The sequence below is a fragment of the Ursus americanus genome, chromosome 5, assembly GCF_024610735.1.
Source record: "Ursus americanus isolate L20-20 chromosome 5, mUrsAme1.1.p, whole genome shotgun sequence".
In the NCBI taxonomy this organism is placed as follows: Eukaryota; Metazoa; Chordata; class Mammalia; order Carnivora; family Ursidae; genus Ursus; species Ursus americanus.
The window spans coordinates 33,547,762-33,574,422 of record NC_142131.1 but is presented as its reverse complement, the minus strand read 5'-3'; the positions used below and the strand labels follow the sequence as shown (position 1 = coordinate 33,574,422).

The window sequence follows — 26,661 nt, the reverse complement described above, 5'->3', positions numbered from 1 at the left end:
ATGGAACTATTTGATTGAGTGAATAATGTAGTGAGTAAATAACAAAACATCTTTCTACTTACCATTTGGTAAGAGGTAACTCATGTGAATTCCATTTAATAACAAAATATGAGCAAATTCAATCTAGAGTTTAGGGAATTGCCTATAATTTCTGAAACCTTTGGTTTTTCAGAATAAAAGGCTATTCTGTAGGGATTGATGGGAAATTCAACATGAGTAGAGAATGCCTCTGCCTGAGAACTTTTTTTTTTTTTTTAAGAGAGGGAGGGAGAGAGAGCGAGTGAGCATGGAGGAGGGGCAGAGGGAAAGAGAGACAGAAAATCTCAAGCAGGGTCCATGCCCAGCACAGAGCCTGACATGGGGCTCCATCTCACAACCCTGAGATCATGACCTGAGCTGAAATCAAGAGCCAGATGCTCAACCAACTGAGCCACCCAGGTGCCCCTCCGCCTGGGAACTTTTTAGGAAGAACAAGCAAGCCACACTTTAAAAGTGTTGCTTGGTAGATCTTATTCTAAAAGAAATGAGTCCTGGGCCAATTCACATCTTGTAAACTTCATGAGAAGACAGAATTATGGGATATTCAAAGAAAGAATGAGCACCATATGTGGACACTCTGAAACTGACAGGTGAATCAGCTCTCTGGGTGCTATCTGGGCTGCTGGCAAATGACAGGCATAATATAAAGCCCATAGAATGTTATGGTTAGCAGAAGAACAAGGAGAAAGTCATGGAAGCAGCTGAGATAGGCTGGCTATTGATCAAGATGAATTAGGGGCGCCTGGGTGGCTCAGTTGTTAAGCATCTGCCTTCGGCTCAGGTTATGATCCCGGTGTTCTGGGATTGAGCCCTGCTTTGGGCTCCCTGCTCAGCGGGAAGCCTGCTTCTCTCTCTCCCACTCCCCCTGCTTGTGTTCCCTCTCTCACTGCCTCTCTCTCTCTCTGTCAAATAAATAAATAAATAAATAAATAAATAAATAAATAAATAAATAAATAAAATCTTTTTTAAAAAAGATGAATTAAAAAACAAAATGAGTTAACACCACAATTAGATGAAGGTGAGCAACTCTACACAATTTTTTTTTTAAAGATTTTATTTATTTATTCGACAGAGGTAGAGACAGCCAGCGAGAGAGGGAACACAAGCAGGGGGAGTGGGAGAGGAAGAAGCAGGCTCATAGCGGAGGAGCCTGATGTGGGGCTCGATCCCATAACGCCGGGATCACGCCCTGAGCCGAAGGCAGACGCTTAACCGCTGTGCCACCCAGGCGCCCCTACACAATTTATTTTTAATGACACTTAAATAATATGAATTCATTACCATTATAAAATTTAATACTGAAATGTTTAAAGAAGAAAATGAAAATGATAATACCACCACCAAGAGTAATTGTTAATATTTTGGTTTGTTTCTTTCAAGTCTTTTACATGTTTTCTTTTCCTACACTATTTACTGTACATCTCTATACAATATATAAATAACACTGCAGTAGACAACTTTATACATAAATCTTGGTTGACTATCATTTCCGTAGATTAGATTCTCTAGAAATAGAATTACTGAGTTAAAGGATATGAGTTTTCAGGTATTAGTACATATTGCTAAATTGATTTCCAGAAACGTCCCTCAAATTTATGCGTAAACTACTAATTTCCTTCAATGCATCTTTTTACTTGCTGTGGATCCTTTCATTTTCCACCTGAAATTAAATAAGCTCCTAAACTTGACCCAACATTTTTGTAATAGAAATGAAAAATATTCCAGGTTTATTGAGAGAATTATTTTGTGATATTATGGTAACTTACACTGAGATAATTCTCAATTTGTAAAAAAAATTTTCATACCTATTATTACATTTAGTTCCCACAAAAACCCCATGAGATGACGAGAATTCATTGTAGAATGTTTCAAACATGGGAGAGGATTTCAGGCATCATCTTGTTCAGATTGTATTAATGTTTCCTTGTGACAGAGGCAAAGGGAGAATATGAGAGTCTTAAAGTTCTAGAGCCCAAGTGTCTAAAATCTCAGTTTATATATTACTTCTACTGGATGACCTTGACTCTATACTGGCTCCTGTAAGCCTTTTTGTCATTTCCAACTTCCTCCTCTCCTGTACTTTTTTATCAATCCATCGGAAAGTATATCACTCAGTCTCTCCCTATATTAGGGATTTGTGAATAACTGGAAATCTAGACTCAGACTCCTAAGCAGAGACAGAGCAATCTGGAAACAAGCATTTTACCTATGATGTGTATGATGACTTATAAAAGAAGCATATGGATGAAAATGAGCCAGTGGAGTTAAGGTAGTCAGGTCTGAACTTGGAGTGAACCTGATAAACCAAAGTGGTCAAGGGAAATTTAGAGAGAATAAGTCTAGGGCTCCATGATTGACATATCTCACCACCAGACTGTTCTGACCGCGGGGACTGCTGAATGCCAGAGTATGCTGACACAGGGGGAATCATTTCCATGGATAAGTCTCACCTGCTCACATGACTTAGGTAGCACAGGTGAGTTCTGTCAATGGACAGGACGAATCTTCAGTGAAAACTGTCAAGGCTTCTTCTATCCCAAACACTTGGATACTCTTTGCAGATTATCATCTGGTTAATGCACTACAGGATAATAATATCTTGCTTAGAAGTTAAAACACCGTTCTGCTGATGTTTGGCTCTCCAGTGGTCCACCATGGCCTCTCGTCAGCTGTTGCCTCATTTTATTTAGAAACATCTCTGTAGTATTTCCATTTTGGGAGGTGTGTAATTTTAATTCAAGGAAACCATTTCTTAAAATGCTTGACATTTAAGAAAATCTGGCACTGTATTGCCACCACTGAAGCCAAGTATCACATGTGTAGAAAGTAGCATGGCTTAGCGTATTATGTGTGCCAGATTTTCCTTAAAATTAACATTTGTGCCATATGTTGGTACCCTAAACTCAATACTCCTTTGGCTGATGAAAACGCAAAAGGAAAACATTCTCAGACTAAGTCCTGTTCTCTTTCTTTGTATATCCTTTTACGTAGGCACTAGCAGTGATATTCCTCTGGGAGTGAAAATGAGCACCTGCTCTGTAATTCTTGGTGAGAGGTCAAGCACCCAAAGCCTTGGTGGCAGGAAGACCCGAGCTTGGCAGGCAAGGGTGCCTGAAGGCAGCGAATCTGCAAAGTAGTCCTATGTTCTCAGTTTATTATTCAGCTCCTCACAATGTTTTGGGCAAGAACTTGGAAGTAGGCTTCAGACTCCTCATCTCCCATACAATGTTTGAGAGGTCTGAGTGGACAGGAGGTAACCAGAAATCTCTCATGGAATTTAGAAAGAGTGTTACACCGTAACTTCACAAAATGCCCAGGCAACCTGGGGTGACAAGTGACCTATACTTGTATATCTCCCTTTGTGGGTCTTAGGTGTTAAGTCTCTGGCCTTTGAGGCTCCATCCCCTCTGAGTTCCCTCCTCTGCTCCTTCCTATCCCTGTCACATGTAGCCTCCATGGTTCAAGGAAGAGTTAACAGCCTTTGTGCCTATAGGCCAAGCCTCTGCACCATTCTGGGTTTGCAGTGCACTTTGTCTATATGACTTATCACTATGCTCCTTGAGCCCCTCTGTGGCTCAGGCAGAGTCAGGGCTCTCCTTGACACAGAAGGCATAGGCTTTGCTTATAAATATTGATCCTAAATCTGTACCAAAGGGTAGGATGAAAAGGTAAAGTCTTACTACCATTGAAAACACCAAATTTAAACTACGATGGGAATTTGGGGCCCGTTAAACATATGGCTTTGTTCCACTGAAGTATTAAATAAGAATTATGTGTTCTCGATGCTTAGGTAGGCTTTTGCATCTCTACCATGAAGCAGACACAGTATTTAAGGGGAATGTTTGAAAATTCTACCTGTAGTAGAACGTAAGAAAGTCTGGAAATCTGCCTTCAGGAAAATAAAAAGTTTATTATATAAGTATTCAAACTATAAAAGTAGAGAGAATAATACAGTGAATCCCCATGTGAATCTCACACCAAGTTTCAATTATGATGAATCTTATTTTATCTAAACCCCACCTTCTCCCCTACCTCCTAATTAGGATGATTTTCAAGTAGATCCATGACATATTATTTCATCTATAAATATATTTTAGGATGTATCTCTTAAACGTAAGGATTTTTTCTTAAAACACAGTCACAGTTCTGTATGTAATATCTAAAACATCATTAGTTTCTTAATCATTAAATATCCAGCTAGTATTCAGATTTCCCAAGAAAACCCAACTTTGTTTGCCTCAGAATGAAAACCATTATTGTAATTTTGTGCATTTACTATTGAACTAGCTAATTTCCCACCTTCAGCTATCATAGAAGAATTTAGAAGTTTGGAAGGAAAGATTTCTTTGGGACATGATAATTTAAATAAAGAGGAGGAAAAACTGTTTGGACTCCCTTCATCGGGAGGCAGGGATTGTTAAGACTGAAAAGCTTGATCCGTATTATCCAGCCCCACTGCAGTTCCTTTCTGTGTACTGAGGCACGGAAAAGAAAACCAGCTTCCTTGAATTCATATAGTTAGTTAATCACAAATTATTTGATTTTGAAATTTAAGAAACTCTATTTAAAGTACTACTTGCCTTTTTAAGTGACTCTAAAGGACCTATATTTTCAGTGTGTCGTGCATGGATTTAAGATCTGTGTGGCCGCTTTCCTGGTTTAGAGCTGTCAGTACTCACTAGCCCTGTGTGGCTTTTGAGCACATGAAGTATGGCTAATCCAAATTCCGACATGCCGTCTGAAGCACGCTGGATTTTAAACATTTAGTGGGAAAAAAAAAAAAAGTAAAATACCTCACTAATAATTATTTGGTTGAATACATGTCTCCGCATTTTTTTTTTGATGTATTGGGTTCAATAAAAGAGGTTATTCAAATTAATTTCACCTGGATTTTTTCTTTTTTAAATATAGCTACTAGCAAATAAAAAATTACATTTGTGGCTTGCACTATATTGTGTTTCTATTGGATAACGCTGGTTTAGAGGTTGTGTTTTCGATGCAGGACTACATTAATTCATTATACAACCAGGTCAGAAGAGGGCTAGGGACAGTCATCTGTCTCACCCTCTCTTTCTGATAAGCCCGGACACTAAACCATCCTACAGTAAATCTTATTTTTTTTTTAAATATTTATAGAAAAATAGATTTTCCAACTTACCCTATGGTTTGGTCTAATACAAGTAGGTGAGTTTTATAAATAGGAGAGTCTTACATCCACTGGAAAAAGTATTTGAAACAAAGAACTAGGAACACGCACACCTCATGGCCCATCCAAACCTGGGTCTACTTTTTAAATAGCTCTTGGATCTTGACTTTCTTCCCATCATGACCTCCCAGCTCTCTCCTGGGTACACAGGAGCACCAAGCACCAACTCACCTGAGCCACTCCCTTTGTCTTGTACTTGGCTCTCCACATCACTCTTGCTCCACTCAACAAGCACGTAGGACCATCATTCCCCTGCTTTAAGGCCTCCAGCTGTTTCCCATTGATTTCAGGATGAGGTTCAAAATCTGAACATGGCCCACAAGCGCAACAGTCTGACCCTGTCCATTTCTCCAGCTGCATTTTGCTCATGTTCCCCAAGCTCTCTGCATTTTACTCACATTGGCCTTCTCTCAGTTCCTCATCCACACTGTGCTCCCCCTCCCTCCAGAACCTCTGTATATGCCGTTCCCATTGCCTAGAACACTCTTCCCCTCTCTCTGCCATCTTTGGGTGGCACATGTCTATTCAGATCCCAGCTCCGAGTTCTTTCCTCAGCACCTCCTGACCAGGGCAGATAAACCAATTTTGACACTCAGCATATATCAGAGTGATCATTTTACATTTATGTATGTGATTATTCACTTAACTTCTGACTCACTTTGTAAACTGTTTGCTCTGTAAGGGCAGTAATCCTATTCACATTCACTGCTATATCCCAACACAGTGCTTGGGACATAATAGGCCCTCAATTAACATGAAGGAAAAAGGACAAAGGCAAGGTGGTTGAACAAACAAGAATCCTGCCTCTTCTTTACTGGAAGGGAAGAGGGCACACCCTTCATAACCATTCCTTCACAGCTCATTGACATAGTCCTGGACAGACCTCCTGAGTGCCCAAGTATATGGGTTCTCTGGGTTCTGTTTTCATTGCCCATGCAGAATCCAACCATTTCTCACCACCTGCACTGCCCCTATCCTGGTGCATGCCACAACAGGCTTCTTCCAGGAACATTGGCTTATTTTTTTGGTAAAGATTTATTTATTTATTTTTAGAGAGAAGACGGGGGAAGGGGCAGAAGGAGAGAGAGAGAATCCCAAGCAGACTCCCCATTAAGCCCAGAGCCTGATGTGGGGCTGGATCTCCTGACCTTGATCATGACCTGAGCCGAAATCATGAGTCAAACTCTTAACCGACTAAGCCACCCAGGAGCCCCCAGAAACTTTGGCTTTTACTCTAAAAACGGTGGCAAATCACTTCCTAATAGCCTCCTAGCTCTTCTCCTCATTTCCAACTTTTGGCTCCCTTTAGTTTACTCTCAACACAATAGTCAAATTGATCCTATTAAGATGTTGGTCAGATCTTGACGCTACCCTCCCTAAATTTCTCCTGCCATCTTTTATTTTAGAATAAAAGCCAAAGTAGGGATGCCTGGGTGACTCAGTCGGTTAAGTATCTGCCTTTAGCTCAGGTCATGATCCCAGGGTCCTGGGATGGATCCCTGCATTGGGCTCCCTGTTCAGCGGAGAGTCTGCTTCTCCTTTTCCCTCTGGGAGCTTTCTCTCTCTCAAATAAATAAATAAATCTTAAAAAGAAGAAGAAGAAGAAAGAAGAAAGAATAGCCAAAGTCCACCCAGTGGCCTCCAAGACTATCCATGATGCAGTTACCCCCTTACCGTATACACTACCACACCCTCCATTGCTTACTCCACACCAACCCCACTGGCCCTTGGTTGTTGCCCATACACAGAAAGCAGTCTTTCACCTCTGGACCTTTACACTAGCTTCTCTTTCTGCCTGGAGAGCTCTTCCCCAGATATCTACATGGCTCTCTCTTTTGCTTCCTTCAAGTTTTTGCTACCTTTCCATTGAGGCCACTCTAACCCTGCCCCCCTCAGCACTTGTACTCCCTATTCAATCTCTTTTCCTGCTTTATAATTCTCCATACCTTTTAGCATGTAACTTATTTATTTTATTCAGTGTCCATTTCCGTCCACTAGAATGCAAACTCTATAAGCACAGAGATGTTTGTCTTTTGTTTCCTGATATATCCCCAGAGCCTAAAACAATGTCTGCTGGAATAGGTTGATACATGTTTGTTGCATGAAAAAGATTCAGCCCATGCTGAGAAATAGGCAGGCTTGAAGTCAGCCATCTAGTGTGAACATGCAGAACTGGCCTTTGTTGTCAGCAGGCTGACTTGGCTCTACCTCGGAGCTGGTTCGGGAATCTTGGAGATTCCCTATGCCTGGATCATCTGCCCAATTTCCCAGTGTCATTCTGGTAACTGTCTGTGAGGCCCAAGGAAACGGTATGATTCCAGAGAGCATCTAACTGTCTCCTCCCAACATCCTCTCCTCCTCCCCCTCCTTCATCACACACAACCCTCTCACTTTCCAAGGACACAACTCAGGCTATTTCCAAAACTGAGATTCTGATCCAAAACAGTAGCATAGTGCATCTCCATGTGCACAGGAAGAGACAGAAGACCTCTGAGCAATTTCCTGGCCCCATATTTTTCCATTCCAGTAAATGAGGCCTTCTTTAGCTCAGGAATCTCTCTCTGAACCAAGCCAATTGCCTTACTGGTGCCTGCCATTTGTCACTGCCTGGGCTTGTTTCTTTGTTCTTTTATTTTCTATTTTAAGTGATCAGTGCCTAGGTCCCTTATGTCAAAAAATGTTTGACTTACAGCTCTACCAGGTGTTGACTACTAGTTAAGGCCCATACAATGCTAATGGAGAGTTCCCTTCCTAAATAGGCATTTTATTTAATAATACGTAATACTTCAATTGCACTCTCTGTCTTCAAAGTTTTTTGCAAACTGTATACTCTGTTAGGCTGAGCAGCACTTGAGTTCATGCTTTATGGCTCAGAAACCAGTAAGGTTAAGTAATCCGCTTAGACTCTAGCAAGCTGTGCTTCAGGCAAAGCACTTTGCTTTTTTAATGGATAAGGAAATATAGCCATTAAAAAATGTTATTCTTTAGCAATTGACTTAATAAGTTTTCAGTTCTTTCCAAGTGCGTTTTAAAGCCATATTTGTAACTTGCTGCCTTGGCTGTGCTGGCTTCTCTTTGTCTCCAGATACCATTTCATGGTCCTCTTCGCCCTTCTCCCGTATCCCTCCTCTTCCTCCTTTTCTTTTTTTTTTTAAGATTTTATTTATTTATTTATTTATTTGAGAGAGAGAGTGTGTGCAAGAGCAATGGGGAGAGGCATAGAGGAAGGAGAGAGAGAAGCAGAGTCCCCACTGAGCGGAGAGCCTGAAGTGGGTCTCAAACCCAGGACCCTGGGATCATGACCTGAGCCCACGCCTAACCGACCGAGCCACTCATGTGCCCCCCTCCTTTTCCTCCTTCTTCTTGTCTTTATCCTCTCCTGGTTTCTGGGGGTACTCTAGCTGCCAAGGGAACCCCCCCCCCCCATATCCCCAACCTAAAAGTAATCCTTATCCCTGTCCCTCTGGGGCCCATTTTCAGCTGATAAACATATTGTTATTCATGGATGGGGAAGGCTTGAGGTCAGGTTCCTAGGGAGTGGTGAAAATCAAGCATAAATGTATTTTTCTGGCCTACCAATTTTATGTAGTGGTGAGTGATTTAAAACATTTTACATGCAAACAAATGTGGATATGTTATGGAGCAGAATGCAGACACACACACACACCCAGGACTGGTTAAAGTCTGAAATTGCACTTGTGGCAGACCACTTAGGATTTCTTTTCTCTCCCATTAGGGGTACTTGGATTAGAAAGGTCTGAGAAGAACTAACATAACACAGCCTTTCCTCTGGGCTCCAGGGAGATGAAATATTGGGATTGATTTTCTAAGGGCTGGTGGAATCAGTCTTGTTATTTTGTTTCTTTGAGCAAGATTCTTTTTTTTTCCTAGAGATTGTCTTGAAAGTAACAGAGGGAATCTGGGACATCCTTTCCCCTGGACCTTGAACATCTACCAGGCAGCAGCCTTACCAAAGTAAGGGCAGAGTGGGCCTTTTCTCAGTATAGAGCAAATAAAAGCAATAAGCAAGCAAACCTGTTGCACTTGAAACTATGATTAAAAACAAAAGTCTGGTATGTTTTCAAAGATGAAACTTCTGTTACATAATGATTTCATGCCAAGTGTGCTGAAGACCTTTACAGAGAGTAGAAATTGGTACAATCAAGTAAAGGCTTTAACTTTTATTTGACTCTAACCTGTTCATACCCAGGTGCATGTGCACATCTCCTTCTTAAGCCCCAAGGACACTTTATTTGGAGAGAAGGTACAGCACCACGTATGTGACAATGTGCTCATAGAACGTACCTGCTAGAGGAGAGTAGAGAGCCCAGAAGACCAAGTCACAAAACCCGGCTTGGAGTTCCAACTCCACCACTTACTGACTTTCCTAAGCACCCATTTTCTCAGCTATCATAACACTTTAGCCACCAACTTTTTCTAGTTCTTCTTCTGCACATGTAGTTAGATTGCATTTTTCTATCCCTTTTATACGTAGGCATGGCCTCGAGACTTGCTTTGGCCACAAAATGTGAGCATACGTGACATGTGTCATTTCCTCGTGGAATCTTTGAGAAGTAGTTCATGATTTTGCATAATTTTCTATCCCCCTGTCATAGCAACCTGAAACATTTCCCATAACAGCTATTCTGCCAGCCTCAGGCCTAAAGTTAGGATGACCTGGAACAAAGCTGTAGTTGAGCCATGTAATGGAAGTAAGATAGGAATCCTTGTTTTCTTTCTTTTTATTTTCCTTTTTCTTTTTTTTTTTTTAAGCCGTGGCAATTCGAAGGTTGTTACTAAAGCATAACCTAGTATACCCTGACTAATATACTCCTTCATGGATCTGAAAAAAGATTAGAATGTGATCTGTGATAGGTAGTATGCTTGGCATGTAGCGGGTGCCAAGTAAATGCTAGTTCTTTCAGCCTTCTCCAGATTTCTCTGCTGCGTGGTCCTTCTCAGCCTTTCCTGATGAGTCCTGAGCTATGCTACTCTGTAGAGAGTGATTTTAAATTAAGAAAGAATGAAAATGAACTCTAAGATTTCTTAAACAATTCTCTAATATCCTTTCAAAAGTGAGAGAACCCGAGTGATTCGAATGGGGAATTCCCAGGATGGGAAGAGAACCTCCTGTCTGAAATTTTTTATAAAAGAGAAAGGAGCTAAGGGTCTTATCAAAGAAAGTAAAAGCCATGAACTCTGAAAATATCCAACCACAGGTATGTTCCACCTTGCAGTGTCAGACTGAGATTCTAGAGCTGGAATCAGGGCACAGACACCTCCTAGGATCCAGTTCTGACTCCCCATTAACAGGTTATCTGTCCTGGAGTGAAGCAGAGTCCTTGATCTACAGGGTACCAGCTTTCCTGACATGTCCGCGAGAATGATGAAACTGGTCAGACCTCAAGCTTTTTGCATTTTCTCATTGGCTTCTTAAGGGGCCTCTCCCATTCTCCACCCAATCCAGACTGCAGCTTCATAGATCTGAGAGGGAAGCCAGCCAGGGCCACTGCTGCTGCCTGGGCCAAAACCAGATCACTTCGAGTTAATCACATCACAATCCACTCATTTAGGCCATTGACCTAATACCTTTTTAGGGTGTTTAAATCCACTTTAAAAGAAAAAAAGTTTCTACCTAAAATTACTCTAGAAAGCCATGTCTTTAAGCTTTACTAAAAGGGTAAATCATAACTGATCAAGTTAGAAGGCATTCGTAAAGAGTCCAAATTGTTGAAGATTTTGAAAAGAGGGGGAGGAAAGAGGATTGGAATATAGATGAGACAGAGCTATATAAAGCCTCCAGAAATTAGAATTAGAGGCAAGCGGGACAACTCTCTAACCTCCAGTGGGAGAAGAGAGATGCAGAGAATGGGAAGGACAAAGATTTGTATTAAGCATCCACCGAGGGACAGGTACTGTGCTGGGCATTGAGGGACGGTGGCAAGAAGACAGTCATGGCCCTGACCTTCTCAAAGGAGTAGACATTATTGCTGTTTTGTGTGGGTTCATTGCAGAACTTTACCATCCCGGCCCATCCCAACCACTAGATGCCAAGGGTGGCCTGTACTCATTCTGATAACCAAAAGGTATCCTCCCTATTTTCACATGTCTCAGTGGGGGGACTGGACTGCCTCCAGCTGAGAACTACTGAACTTGGGTAATGGTAGCCGCTGCAGGTGACAGAACCAAGCACTCAAAGGTGCATAAAAGACCCCAGCGAAGGTAGAAGGAGTGAGAGGGAAGTCCACCCTGAGACCCTCTTCCTCTCTCTGACGTGGCACTTGCTGTCTACAAATTTCCCCAAGGAAGAAAAAGGATGATAAGAGAAAGGGAAACACACTTACTGAGCACCCAATGTGGCAAGGTAAAGTATAAGAAGGTTCAAGTGTGTTATGTCACAGAGAAGCTGAACAATATATGACAAGGAGCATACACTTGAGGTCAGGAAGCCCAGGGTTTGAATTTTAGGTCTTCCACTTATCATCTGTGACAAGGTTCTTAATCGCTGTGTCCCAGTTTCCTCAGTTGGAAAATCGTGATTAAAAAAAATAAATAACCCACCTCACAGGGTTATTAGGAGATCTCATAAAATAAGGAATATAAACCACTTGATATTAAAAAAAGGCACTCAAATAGTAACTACCCTTTACCCTTTACTAGTATTTGGGTTTCCTAACAGCGCTGGTAAGAAGATATTCTCATAGTTGTAAAGAGGAAGGAAGAAGACCTAAGACAAGATGAGGGCTGGGACCTAGAAAAATAATAAGGCAAATAAGTAATTCTCATTTCAAGTTCCTTGATTTTTACTCCAGGCTCCTTCATCTGCACCTTCTGAGAGAGAATCCCAGCAAGTTGCTTTGGCCCTAAAAATGGGCCTCCAGGAGGCCAGTCTATTGGTTATTGACCAGACCACTGGAATGGGGGAAGGGAACATTCTGGGTCAAACATGAGGGACGGGGACAAACTGGAGTTTGCTGAGGTGTGCAACCTGCTACTGGGGAGTCCTAGAGCCACACCTTATCGAGGTAGCTGAAGGGACCTGCTGGTATGAAGGAGGTGTGTCGGAGGCCTGGGGCTTGATGACGTAGGTTTACATACTTCAAAGAGCTGATACTTGAAAGACTGAATTTGTTGTGTGTGGTCCCAGTGGGCAGAAACAGGGCTCATGGATGGAGGTGACAGGGAAGCATTCATCTCCATTTAGTAAACCATTAATTTACTGGCAACTTCTGAAAGGCTCCAACTGGATTTTATTCACTTTAGTGTCCATGGCACCAGCCCAAATCCTCACCCACATGGGACAGCCATGGAGTGGTATCTGCTAGGATTATTACTGGCTGATCTTAAAAAAAAAAAGCAGCCAATTTTGAAAAGGTGATAGTCTCTTCATTGGCCCATCTGCCTGAGACTTAGGTTAAAAAGCAGTATGTCAGGGGCGCCTGGGTGGCTCAGTCAGTTAAGTGTTCAACTCTTGATTTCGGCTCAGGTTATGATCTCAGAGTTGTGAGATTGAGACCTGCTTTGGGCTCCGCACTGGGCATGGAGCCTGCCTAAGATTCTCTCTCTCTCCCTCTGCCCTTCCCCACTGCTTCTAAAAAAAAAAAAGAAAGAAAAAGAAAAGAAAGCTATGTCAGCCAGCACTGAAACTCAGGGCAGCCCATCTTTTAAAGTCTAGCAACAGGTGCTTTAGCCCTACCTTCAACACTTCGCTTTGCAAACACTAAAACAGAAACAAAACCCTCTTTCTGTTAGTCTCAAAGATTATTTATGTAATAAAGCCAAATAACTATCCATGGGATAATCTGGAAGTGAAATTTTAAGCTAGATAAACATTGAGCCTGCTATGAAAGTTCATTCTGACTTCCTTTGACCCTCTTATAACTGTGGTCCTCAGCATTTTGGTTTGTGGTAAGAAAGCATTGCTTCTCTCCTATCTAGAAGGTCTACTGGTCTTGTTTCCTCTTACAGTTTTTAAAGAAGAATATAGCCTATACTTCGGTTTCAAGCCCGGCTCGTTCTGCCTGATCCCTTCCACACATGTCTTGATGCATCTGACACATAAAGTTGAGAGACTTGTAAAGTCTGAGGGACCAGACTAGATGAGGCATCATCATCTCGCTAGCTTGAGCTCACGGAAGCAAAAACTCCTCACCAGAGCATTCTACACAAAAGCAGCTCTCCTAACTACCTGCCTGTGATGAAGGAAATGTAGATGAGGAATCACATATCTAGAATTGCCCTCTCTTCCGAATTCACATTTTCAATTACTTGTTGTTCATTCCAGAAATATCTGTCAAGTCCCAACTATGTGTCAGAAACAGTGGCAAGTGGTGCCTAACACAACCGTAATATTTGCTGAGTGTGTGCTATGTGTCCAGAATGTGTGAAAGACATCACATGCGTTAACTCATGTGACTGTCCCAGCGTTGTGTGAGGTAGGTACTATTCTTTTTCTCATCTTACCAACGAGGAAACTAGGACCTGAATAGGTTAAGTAAATTGCCCGAGGTCACAGAGATAAAAAGGAAAGGAACCAGGACTTTTTCTTGAAGACAGTTGTTAGATGAAGAAATTAAACAGTAATGACACATACTTCCAGACACTTTCTAGACTTCTATCAAATATACAAACTGACTCTAGGTAGCAGTTTAAGAATGGAAAAGCTCATTGCTACCAAAGACCTAGTTTATTCCAAGTACCTCCCTGCATTTTATTAGTGAATCCCAGTTTTGATCTCCTGCAGTGATTCCCAGGCTTCTCAGCATGAGGACTCCCATTGCAAATTATAAAAATAAACCCATTTTCCAAATCCCCAGTAAGTTAGAAAAAATATGAAATAACCCAAAGCTCTTTGAGTTCAGCAACCTCTTCAAATTAATTTATATTTTATTAATTACCCTAATATAATTAGATTTGAAAAGCAGAGGTACATATACATTCACAACATTGTTTAGTCTGCATGCAAACATTAAGCGCTTGACATCTAAATACAAATACCCTGCCTCCTTAAACTGGGTCCCCTGATCCCCGGAGGTCCACAGAGCTGTATCACTTCAGCCAGTTGTTCTTCCTCCCTGAGCCTCGGTTTTCTCATCTCTAAAGTGGTATAATAGATAATAAAAGCTTTTCCAGAGGATCTCAGAATTAACGTGAAGCCAGCAGGAGTTTGGAGGGCTCTTGTTCTTGAGGAGACAAAATGTTTAAAAACACAGTCCCTAACAAATATAGTTCCGATGCAGTTAGAGAGAATGGAAACACATGAGAGAGTTAGTGAGCCGGGCAACGCACTGAAATAAACTATGCCTTCTGGAACCTAGTTCTAGAATGTGACATAATGTGTAAGGCAGGAAGTGTATGCAAAAGGGGTTCACTGTCACCTTACATACAGGGGAAATTTAATTCACTTGAAAGCTATCAATTTGTTGTTGTTAGGGTCGGGCTGCTATCTGTGGCTGAGACCCTTGAAGTTACAGGGACCCCAGGTTGTCCGGGTTTAGATACCTCCCTTGCTGTGCGGCGCTGAGACTGAAGTTGGGGACCATGAGCCTATACACATCACGGTGATGGAAGAGGTTTGGTTTAATTTGCAGCTTTGAAGCTGCAACTCACATGTATTGATTGGCTGCCATGGCCAGGAGGTTATACAATGGCCCTAATATTAATATTTGACGATATTTTGATCCAAATGTAATTTAAGGCACTTTTGTCATACATATTGAAACTTTCTCTTTAACTTAACAGGCTCGACCCCCAGCCTGATGTCACAGTCTCACGATTTTGCAGCTTGCATTCATCACATGCTCAGGATATAATCGACTCCAGGGATGAAAGCTTAAAAGTTTCCCTCAGTGATATTGGCTTGGGGGCAGCAGAAATGACTCCAGTATCTCCATTTGGGTTCTTGGATTAAGAAAACAAGCCTTCTATCACCCCCAAACTCCCAGTTCATGACATTAGTGAGTACACAGCTTGATAACCTAGCTGCCTCTCTTTCCTCCACTGCAGGGAAAGTGGGTCCTATGAGCAGTGGAGTTCAGATTAATAATTAGAAGGGCTAACATTTACTGAATATTACTATGAGGCAGGCACTGTGCTAAGAATTACATGAATTATCACTCTTAATCCCCACAGTAAACCTTAAGAGAGGGGTGCTGTTTTCTACCTATCATGCAGATGAAGAAATTAGAACTACCCATGTGTTCGTTATCACACTGCTAGCAGGCAAGAGGGCTGGAGCTTGATTTCAAGCAGCTGCCCCTGGGATGTGAGTTGTGAGCACTCCTCTGTATTGTCTTGTCACTCCTTCCCGACATATCTGCTTGCTGGGATGCCTTGTCACCCTGGTTGACAACCATATTTTACATGGTGCCAAGACGATGTGGACCTGATACACTGAGACGCTCCTGAGTGAGAAAGAACTAAGCCTTGGGTTGTGGCTTTCTCTGTGGTAGTCGGTGACATGCTGGCAGGGGAAAGACAACGGGAAGGTAGACAGATGTCAGATGATCATCCCTAAAGAAATTCTCAGAGTATGGAACGTGAAGTCAGAACCATCCTTAGAGAGCAACTGGTCCAACCCCTTCATTTGGGCTCAAACAGTTGGCCACAGTCACAGAGCTGGTGTGAGACTCAGAACCCCCTCTCTCTCCCCCTCTCTCCTCTCATTTGTTTTGAGTACAAAAGAATATTCAGTGAAAATGTTTCCTTTACACCCCTTCCCCTACGCCAGCCATCACACTCAGATTGCCCAAAGGCAAATTCTTTTCTTTTTTCAAGTTTAAATTTATTTATTTATTTAAATTTAATTAAGATATACTGTATTATTAGTTTCAGAGGTAGAGGTCAGTGATTCATCAGTTGCGTATAACACCCAGTGCTCATTACATCACGTGCCCTTCTGATGCCCATCACCCATTTACCCCTCCCCCGCTCCCACCCCTCCAGCAACCCTCAGTTTGTTTCCTGGAGTTTAGAGTCTCTTATGGTTTGCTTCCCTCTCTGTTTTCCTCTTATTTTATTTTTCCTTCTCATCCCCTATGTTCTTCTCTTTTGTTCCCAGAGGCAAATTCTCTTAGCAGGTGTATTGTATCCTTTTAGAGATATTCTCTGCATACCAAAAAATATACTTTTGTTTTGTTTTGTTTTTTACCCAAAAATGATAACATTATGTAGCCTGGCAGAATCTTGCTTTTTTCCCTTAACTATACAGGTTGGGGGTTGCTCCATTATTACAACATATAGAACTTCCTCACTTTTTTTCATTCACAAATTTGACAACTTTATTGAGATATAATTTACATTATATAAAATTCATACATTTCTAAGTGTCAATGTGATGAGTTTTAGGTAATTTATATAGTTGTACAATCATTACCAAAACCCACTTTTGGAATAATTTCATTACTCCCAGAAAGTTCCATTATGCTCATTTGCAGTCACTTCCAGCTACTACTTCTAGCCCCAGGCAGCTACCCAGCTACTTTTCATCTCTCTAGTTTTTTTGGTTTTCAAAATTTCAAATAAATGAAATCATTCAATATCTGTTATATACCTGGCTCCTTAAATACTGTTGTGTCGGGCTTCTTTTCCTAGCAAGGTGTTTTTGAGATTCACCACGTTATTGCATAGAACAGTAGTCCCTTTTCATGGCTGGGTGGTATCCCATTGCACAGATCTACCCCCTTTTGTTTCTCTACTCACCAGTTGATTGACCTTCAAATTGTTTCCAGTTTAGGGCAATGATGAATAATGGTGCTGTGAACATTTGTGCATGAGTCTTTAAATGGATATTTGATTTCATTATTAGGGGGTAGTTACCTAGAAGTAGAATTGCTGGGTTGCATGGTAAGTGTATATTTAACTGTTTCCCAAAGTGGCAGCACCCTATCCCATTCCCACTGACGATGTATTAGAGCTCTAGTTTCTGCACATCCTCAAGAACATTGATATTTTCAGTCTTGGTTTGGGGCATTCTACTGGATATGCAGTTATATTTCATCATGCTTTTAATTTGCATTTTCTTTATTGATATTACATATTTTTTCATGTGCTTATTTGCCATTTGTGTATCTTCTGTGGTTCAGTATCTATTCAAAATTTTTGCCCAGGTTTTAACTGGGTTGTTTGTGCTATTCTTGAGTTGTTGAGCGTTCTTTATATTTTCTGGAAACAAGTGCTTTATCAGCTCTGTTTTGCAAATATTTTCTCCTGTTTATGGCTTATCTTTTTATTTTTCTAATAGTGTCCTTTTTTTTTGAACAACATAAGTTTTTAATTTTTACAATGTCCAGTGTATCAATTTTTTCATGTATTGTCTGTGCATTTTGTGTCATAACTAAGAATTCATTGGCTAACCACAGTTACAAAGTTTTCTCCTAAGTTTTCTTTTAAAAATTTTATAATTTTAACTCTTACATTTAAGTCTGCTCTAAGTTAATGCATGTGTATGGTGTGAAGTAAGAGGCTAAGGTCGGGTTTCCTTTTGCATATAGATACTCAGTCGTTCCAGTGCCATTTGTTTCAAAGATTGTCTTTCCCTCATTGCATTACCTTTACACCTTTGTCACAGTTGACTATATGCCTAGAGTCCATTCCTGGACTTTATTCTATTCATTCTTTTTTAGGGCTGCATAATGCTCCATTCTAGAGCCGTACCGTGCTTAATTTGATCAGTCCCTTATTAATGGATAATTATGCTACTTACAGTCTTTTCTTCCTATTTCAAATAATGCTGTGGTAAATATATTGCGTTGTGGGATGTCTTTTTGCATCTTGTAAGTATATTGTAGGGTTAATTCCAAGAGAAGTCAGTTTTACGTTTTGATGGACATTAACAAATTTCTCGCTATAGTAAGTTTTGCTAGTCCACTCTTGCACCAGATGCATGACAATACTCTCCAGATCCCCAGAAACAAATATGCTAACAAATGTTTCATCTTTTGTTTCATTAAGTAGGTAAAAAATAGTATCTCATGGTTTTAATTTGTATTTGCTTATTAAGTAGGATAAGTATCTTTTATTTATAAATTTTAGAGCCAACTATGTTTCATTTTATGTGAAATGTAGTTCATGTCATTTGCCCATTTCTTGTGATATTAAGTTCCTTGTGATACACATTATATATGTTTCCCCTAGTTTTGTGTTTGTCTTTGGACCTTATTAATTTAGTTTTGGCCCTGTAGAAGCCCTTTAAGTAATAAAATGTATAATAAATGCTAAGGCTTCTTGGTAAAACCAGAAAGATGTTCCCTACTCTGAGATTCAAAAAAAGAATCTCTCATTTTTTTCTTATTTTGTATGTTCTTATTTTTAATCTTTTCAATTTTTCCTGTATTTGGAATTTATTTTAATTCAAGAAATAAAGTGGGGATGTAAGTTTTTCCCCCAAATAGCTACTGAGTGGCCCTAACATCATTCATTACATGATCCGGCATTCCCCTCTGATGTGCAATGCTGTTTTTGTCAGATACTGAATTTCCATATGCATCCGGGTTACTGATCTGCCATCTATTCGCGTGTGAATAAGCACACTCAACCCTCTATTCTCTGACTCCTGTCCTGTGTTACTTATATTTTCAAAATGACAGTTAGTGCATGAAAGCCTTTATGAATTGCTTGCAGTAACACTTAAGTCCTTTCTCACCTTCTATCCTGCTGTCACTAGCTAACAAAACTCAAACTCTTTTTAATATCCCTAAAGAAAATATAATTAGGATAGTAAGTCTGTTTGGAAGTATAGGTGATTAATAAGCAGATACTACATTTTTGAGTCAAATAAATAATTTGGTGCTAATCCATGGTTTCCTTCTAGAACAACCAATGGTTTTGGATAGGCTGTGTATCTGTGTGTGTGTGTGTGTGTGTGTGTGTGTGTGTGTGTGTGTGTGTGTGTGTGTGTGTATACACGTGTGTGATGCTCATGTGCCATAAACAGAAGAAATAGCACTTTATTAAGTAAACCAAATCCCCCTCCCCCCCAAATCCATAGTGGTTGAAAAACAAATAAGTCTGTCACTTTATGTCCTAATCATTCTGGGGTAGTATTTGCTCATAGTTCAAGATACTTCCCAGCTTCACGGATTAATATGTCATGCCAAAATTCCTCTCCTCGGAGGGTCAGAAGGAGCACAAAGGAGCCAGTGTAAGCCATTGTAAAGACTGGGAGGTCTGAGCCCTTGGAGTTTGTGAAGACACCCTAGATAGGATTGCCTTCTTCAAAATGATGTAGTACTGGGCTATACCTTCTTTTCCCCAAACTGGGCTTTCCACTCCTCTCCAGCATGCGTGCTCAGATCCAGGGCCTGGGCTGCTGTCAGGAGATAAGAACTCTACCCTTGGGGACCTAGACAGAGCCAGAGATGGGTCACTGTGCCAAGATGGGACTGGGTGGCAGGAGCACTGTGGACGAAGTTGGAGGAGCCACTGGCTTGCTTGCTGCATTACTGGATGTCTCCTGAGCATCAAGAAAGAATAGTCCCTCCTTACTCACCTTTCTAGGAAAACCTGGTAGGAGGAGGAATTCCACACATACTTATGAGTAACTGTGTGAAACTTTTTTAATGTTCCTCACCCTAAAAGTTCAAGGTCTAGTGTTTCAGGAACCCCATCTTGATGGATTAAGTACAGTTCTCATGAGCACCTTAAAAGCGTTCAGTATATATATACATATTTTTAGGATAATGCTGGAAGATCTCTCTTTATCTTTCTTTCTTGACCAAAAAAATCCTGTAGAGTGGGGGCTGGGGGAGGAAGGATCCACTGTGTTGTGGGGAAGAAAACTGCCTGAACTAGAAAAACAGCAAGAAACAAAGTGGTGGTGTATTGCAGTGGGTGTTCCATAAAACAGAGTTGAAAACGTGAAGTTCTGCGTCTCCCTGCACTTCCTGTGGAAGAAGGCCAGAGGGCCTTGATTAAGGGGGAGAAGCCACCATCTCCATCCAGGCAGAGGCCTGGATGAAGCAAACCAGAGGCTATTCCGGTCCTCTCCCTCACTCTCTTCCGGCCCTGCTTCCTTTCCCCACCCCTCCAACAATACCCCCTCTTGATTTCTGTTCCAAGACAGAACGGTGAGTCCCAATGAAAAGGAAACTTTAAGGATTCTTTCCATGAAGTTTTCTAACTGGGAAGAGTGAGGTGTATGTGTTGGCATTTGCTCCTTGGCAGTGATGTTGGAGACCCCAGAGGCCCCCACCTTTTTCCCTGAGGCAGACTCAAGGCAGGTAGCAGGGTTTCTTGTCCCCATTCTCCAGCAGTCAACGGAAGAAGCTGGTAGAGTACCTCTTCTTCCTGGAAGGACTCTTAATTTATTCTCTCTTGTGTGGTTGCTTTAATATTTTTTTCAAGCTGCTGAAAAGCTGAATGTCTTTTGGAGCTGATGTCACCCCAAATACTTGTCACTACCCCTGTTGGGACTTCCTTACCCTGAGCTAGCAGCTTATGGAATAGGCAGACATTTGGCCCCCTCCCCAGCTTCATTAGATCTGGGGAAGGCCTAGAAATCTGCCCCAGGTGATTCTGATGTTTGGTGTTCAGAACACACTTGAAAAACAATACCCCAGACCTTTTCTCTCTGAGATTATCTGGGTCCTTTGGTGTGGAGTTGACCTGCTTAGTGAGACCATAAAAATCATGCCTAATGTTGCTCAGAGCTGAATAGACTCAAGACTTATGTAATAACCACTGTAACCACTCTCCAAGAGGGGTTATGTTATCTTGGGTAAGGTCAAAGTCAACAAAAGGCTCTGTAACTCTTTTGAACAGGAACCCACATTCTGAAATCACTCTATACACAACAGGTCAAACCCTAAAGTAGTGCTGCTCAGACTTGAATGTGCACCTTAATCATATGGAGATCATGTTAAGATACTGATTCTGATTCAAGGAGGTCTGGGATGGAACTAGAGTTTGTGCTTTTCTAACAGACTCCTAGGTGTTGCCATGCTGTTGGTTCTGGGACTACAGTTGAGGAACACTACCTGAAGGGATACCTAATTTTTTAAAAATATTATTAGCCTCAGATAACATTTTCTTCTTAATGAGAAACCCAACACAAGCAACATCAATTCAGTGACCTTAAGTAAATCACTTACTTTCTCTAGTTTATCTGTTAAACAAGGTGGTTGTCTTCCTTCATTTCTGAAATGAGAGCAAGAAAGCACTTACTTCTTAGAATGGGAAGGTTAGGTGAAATGATGTGTATATAGTTCTTGGCAGGCCCCAAACTTGGAAATGACCCCTCCATAAATGTTGCTATTGGTGGTGGTAGTAGTGCTCTTGGGGGCCTCTTTCTCCCATTTCATACCAGTTGCCATCATGGAATGAGGTCCAAGTGAGGCCATAACATAGGAAAATAGGAGAATGGGTCAAAATTGCCTTTGTGTGCTCTGGTACTTGGCTTTATCAATGTGAACAGAAAGAGCTTTTTCAGTTTCCACTACAAATAACCTTGGACCCCCATGGGCCCCTTGTTGTATTATATTTATATTGTATTTACCGCTTTAAATTGGCCAAATAAGTGCAGAACTGCCTCAGTGCAGTATTTGTTCATTTGATTGTCTCTACTGCCTACTACTTACATAAAGGAAAGGGTGTTGTACACCACAAGGATGTCACATTTCCCTCCCTGAATTCACCCCTTCATGTTTGTGTAAACTCAGCCTGAGTGGCATCCCTTTACTTGAATTTACAACCCTCCCTATAAAAAAACAGAGAGCACTGAGCATTTCCTACAAAGCTGAATTCTGGCCCACAGCTCTTTTAGCCAAGGAAAAACAAATGACCTCTCTCTCTCTTTCTCCAAAAACAATTTGCTAACCCATCATCTGCCCAGAAAACAAATGGAAAATAAAATGCAACCAACAGTCTTCTTTGTGGATCTGATAAATGTTTATCTCCCACGAGTGAGTAGGTGGGGTCCTTGCCAAGATGACACATTAATATACATAAATGTAGCAGCCCCACGCATATCATGGTGGAATAAGCTATAATTGCAGTCAATTCAGGCGGGGAATAAATATGTCAAGCTGGCAGTTTGCCATTGTCTAGACCCTAAAAAAGTTTGACTAACTTTTTTTACTTACTAACTACTGCAATTGGCTTTATATTAAGATAGCATATTTCACTCCTCAGCCCACTTACATATTATCTATTCCACAAATATTTATTGTGCATCTGTTATATACCATGTGCTATTCTAGACCCTGAGCACACAGCAGTGAACAAATGAGGTCCCTGTCGTCATGGTGCCTATTTTCTGGTGAACTCATATATTACACATATCTCCTGATGAAGACATGTTCTTATCCTTTTATCTAAATGTCTTTGTTTTTATCTAAAAGTATTTGGTTTTTGAATGGTCAAAAGTGAGCAGCCATTATTAGGCTAACTGTTTCTAAGAGTGCCCATCAAAACACTTGTTGTCTCTCTCCTCCTATCAGATGGAGACCTGTGTCCATTGCTGCTCTACTTAATTAGGTATAAATGTATGAGAAAAAAATTGAGTGATTTAGGTAGAAACAAAATCAGGGAAATCAGAACAATTTTTTCTTTAAGTTGCAGTTTTTCTTATAATTAAAGGAGATGTAACATGGCTTGTGAGTGCTGGTTTTTCAAACAGCATTATCATTCTTTTGCCTTTCCATGTCACCATTAACTTAGGGACGAGGATCTGATGTCTAAAATAGGCTCAGCAAGCACACACTGTAAAAGTGTAAAAACAAAACAAAAAGTTTATGAGGTTGAATCTAGCAATAATTTTTAAAACTTGAATAGAAAAATTTAGTGTCTGTTTTTCTTGACTAAATTAATAATGCATGTTCACTGTAAGATGAAAACAATATAGGAATGCATAAATCAAAAAGTGCTATAGGCACACAGCATTACAGTATTTATACATCTAAGTAATTGCTCTTTTTATGATTCATGTATGGTATAGAACACAAATTAGTCTCATCAGATTGTTTGGCTAGCATATATCTCACTTTATAATACTAACAGCTTCTAGAATAACAATTGATAAATTCAAAACTAATTTCTAGAGAGGATATCCAGTGCTGAATAGGAATTCCACTTAAAAGCATGGTTCTTAAAACATACATTTTTATTTAGTGTCAATGCAATCCTGAGGAAAACAGAACAAGACACCGTTTGTTTAGAGACTCATAGGATGTCAGTATCAGAATCTCATAGATCATGCAGTGCAGTGGCGGGGGAGAAGAGTGTAAACAAGCCCCCAGGTGAATTCTGATTCACACTGAACACACGCAGACCGCGCTGAGAATTACGGATTTGCTCTGACTCCATCATTTTGTAGATAAGAAAACTGAGGTCCAAGCAAGTAAAGAAACCCTCCAGGTTACACATAGAGGGAATGGTGGGGTCAGACGAGAGCAGAACCAGTGTTCTGACTCCTAATCTGCTGTTTGTCCGACTGCATGAGCCACATTAGAAGACACCTTTTGCACATTAGCACAGAACAACCCAACGTCAACTTGCTCTCCAAAGATTAAGTTGCTCAAACAAGTCTTTATGGTATCAGAAACTCTTATTCCAACCAAGAACCTCAAAGTTTCGCATTATTAGTGACAGATTTCTGGTTGTTGTTGTGGTTGTACGTTTTCTTCGGGAAAGTAGAGAGGGAAGTTTAACCAAGACCTAAGCTGAAGTATCATTATTACTTGACAAATTAATCAGCATGTACGTTTTAAAGTTTAGAGGGAGAGAAAAATAGCAGTTGGATGAACCACACCCCCCACCCACCCACCTCCAGCCGCACACATACACTATGGTGATAATGGTGTTCTTATTATCCATGTGAAGTTAAGTGGCTCTTTATGAAAATGTTTAGGGGGAGAGATCACCGAGTGTGCCGCCCTCAGTAAGGAGACATGTCATTTCAAGTCCTTTCTCTGTGGCTGAGTCATGGAACTGCCACGATGGTCTCCAAAAAACGTGTCTCCAGCCCTCCATGGCCAGGGAAAAGGTCACCAACGACACAGAGCTCAACAGTTTGGGGAAGTAGGTGAAAGGGAGAATGGAACATCTACAGTGTGATTGCAGTCTCTCCGAACACTCATCTAAGCTGAAAACCTTTATTCCAAGGCAACCTTTCCCCTGCATTGAGCTCTGTTGAACACAGCTGGCATTTTAATGAGGCTAACTCTGGTGTTTCTGCCCTGAGCAGAGATGAACATCAAAACATTCAGCTCTACCCTCCTTTATTTTACAAGAATTTGGGGTTCAGGATACCTTCACTAAATGTGTGCCCAACTCTAAGGGTATGAGGAGTAATAGCTATTTGTTCTGATAGACCCTTGGTGTAGTATTGACCAAAGATAATGACACAAATTAAGGAAGATATAGTCTATTCTCCACATTAAAAAAAATACAATACCCTTAAGTAATATACGACTTAAAGAAAAATGACAGCTGATATTGATTGACTCCTGCTACTTGCCAGGCATTGTCCATAATTGCCACAGTTAATTGTGTTACATACGTAATCTTATTTAATCCTCACAAATCTATTACGTGCAGGTTTACACTTGAGGAAACTGAGGCTTGGGGGGTGAATAACCTGTCCTAAGGCCCATAGTCAGCAAATGACAAAGCTGGAATTCAAACCCAAATTTGTAAGACAACAAAGTCTGTGTTTTTAATGGTCTAATTTGATTCACATTGCCGCACGAAGACTTACAGGACGCATCCTAACATAATTTAACATTTATTCAACAAGTTTGTAATTAGATGTACGGTTTTGGCCCAAATTAATTAAAGAAATCTCCTTTGCATCAAATTCTGAATCATTCCAAGCTGGAGTTCCCCTGATGATATCACAAAAGCGCCTCTGATGACCCCAAAGAAGAATCACACAGTGGAAGTTTCCACAAATGCCAACTCCTTGGAGTTGAGTGGAGACAGAGTGGTAGGAACTAGACTAAATGAGTCAATGGCTTTTTTCTTTATGTAGTTGAATATTTTCCCACCACATCAAATAAATATGCTCATTGCAATGACTTAACAACTTAAACGGAAATAATATGCATTTTTTCTCCTAAAGAAGAGAACATATCCTGAGCTCCTTAATCTCGGGCCACAGTGAAGGAGCATGCTAGAAGTGTGGCTGTTTTCTGCACCATTGGCACGATACCCACCTTTTGCCTTACTTATCTTTAGAGAGTGTGACTCTGCTGTCATTTTTTTCATACTGTATTGCATCTGATGCTTTTATTCAATAACCAAAGCTATAGAGCATTCTCTGATGTTGTTTTAATTAAGCGCAAAATTAAATATGTTATCAAGAAAAAACGAAACCGAAAGAAGCAAGTCAAGATCGCAAACCAGAGTTTTCTACTGGGGTCACAGCTGCTGATAAAAGATGCAAAATGCCCGGGTCAGTCAGTCCTGGCTATCTTTTAACCTGAAGATCTATGAAATGGGGTGGCTGAAAACCCCTTTCAAGTGTTATCAGAATAATTTTGCATCCTCAAGCGGGCAAACGCTTATCACACCTCTCTGACATTGCTCATTTTACAGTGCTCATAAGGAAAGCCTCTTGAAAAAAGGAGAAGAAAAAAGATATCTGACTAATGGAACAAAACATACATTACAGCCTGGTGGCAGCATATTTTCTCAGTCTTAGTAAGATGATGGCTCAGTGTTGAGTAAAGATTAATTACTTGATTGTGGTTCATACGCAGTCTGGCCAAATTAATTTATAAAGGAGAGACTGGGTGTTTTTATCATACTTTTCACTTGCTAGGTTACTTCGTTCCCTAAGTTTTATAGAAATGAATATTTAAAAAACTGCGTGATCTTTGTCTTTCACTCACTCAACACCTCTCTGAATTAAATGGTTGTTATTAGTAATTATACATAGTCTTTCTGAGTGACCTTGCTGGCCTATTTTTGACAGTGTGCTCTTGGCTCCCTCGTGGCTTGCCATGATGAGTTCTTGGTAACATTATCCTTTCTGACAAGTTTAATTGAAGCAAGTTAGACTTTTAAAAACTAGCTGTCTGTATAAGCTTTGTCAGTTTGTTCTATTTGGTGCTTGGAAAACCAGGTGCTGGTTGAGTATTTTTCAAGTGCGTCTGTAGCTTAGTTTTTCGCTCCTACTGCCAGAAGAGATCTATCTTAATCCTATTCTAGCCACATGTTGTTTTTCAAAACTTAAGCTATATGCCCCAAAATCTTTGCCTTCTTTTGTGTGGCAGATGACATCGTCCATTGACGATAGATAATAAATTTACACTCAATCCATATATGGAACATGAATACATAAGCATGCAGTACAATTCACAGTGACATTCTTTTCTTTTTCTTCCAGCCTCAGTGATGCAGAATAACAGCTATAACTTAACATGCTTTTTTTGGGGGGGGGGGTCTTGAATGGAAAGAAAAGAACAAGAGAAGGCCAC

The 26,661-nt window shown here is 40.7% G+C and overlaps 1 protein-coding gene and 1 long non-coding RNA gene across 6 annotated transcripts in view; one reads left to right on the top strand and one right to left on the bottom strand.

Annotated features, from left to right (window-relative positions):
- LOC148110069 (uncharacterized) overlaps positions 1-26,661 on the top strand; it is a 245,774-nt gene that overhangs the window by 34,041 nt on the left and 185,072 nt on the right. The gene's annotated exons all lie outside the window — the stretch shown is intronic.
- ZNF366 (zinc finger protein 366) overlaps positions 1-26,661 on the bottom strand; it is a 69,088-nt gene that overhangs the window by 41,816 nt on the left and 611 nt on the right. Inside the window, exon 1 of one of the 3 annotated variants that reach the window (XM_087862085.1) lies at positions 21,334-23,997. The exons of 1 other annotated variant lie outside the window; for it this stretch is intronic. The gene's annotated coding sequence lies outside the window, so the exon portion shown is untranslated. Of the gene's footprint in view, positions 1-5,416; positions 16,174-21,333; positions 23,998-26,661 lie in introns of those variants that run through there. One more of the 3 variants, XM_087862084.1, reaches the window with a different exon arrangement.